The sequence below is a fragment of the Orycteropus afer genome, unplaced genomic scaffold (genome assembly GCF_000298275.1).
Source record: "Orycteropus afer afer isolate SDZICR_OR568_19922 unplaced genomic scaffold, OryAfe1.0 scaffold00639, whole genome shotgun sequence".
NCBI lineage: Eukaryota > Metazoa > Chordata > Mammalia > Tubulidentata > Orycteropodidae > Orycteropus > Orycteropus afer.
Genome location: NW_006922226.1, coordinates 71,317 through 71,630, shown reverse-complemented (window position 1 = coordinate 71,630; position 314 = coordinate 71,317).

Here is a 314-nt window from a genome sequence, read left to right as displayed (position 1 = left end):
TTCTCTATTAGAAGGACTTCCTTAAGCATTTCATTTTTTTTTCTATTGTAATTTGGGTAAAAATTTACAGCGCAAATGCACTTTCCATATAGCAGTTCACATACACTTTGTCCCATGATATTTACCACAATTTAGCACAATGCAACATCTTACCTCCCACTTCCTCCCGATAGATACCTTTTCCCTGTGTCCATCTCTCCATGCACTCCTACCACCTGAGCTGTCTCCCTGTGCCTGAGCAGCCCTTCTTTCTCTCATACTTATTCTCTCCAAGGAGTGTATCTACCTCAGGTAAATGCTCAACTGATATGCCT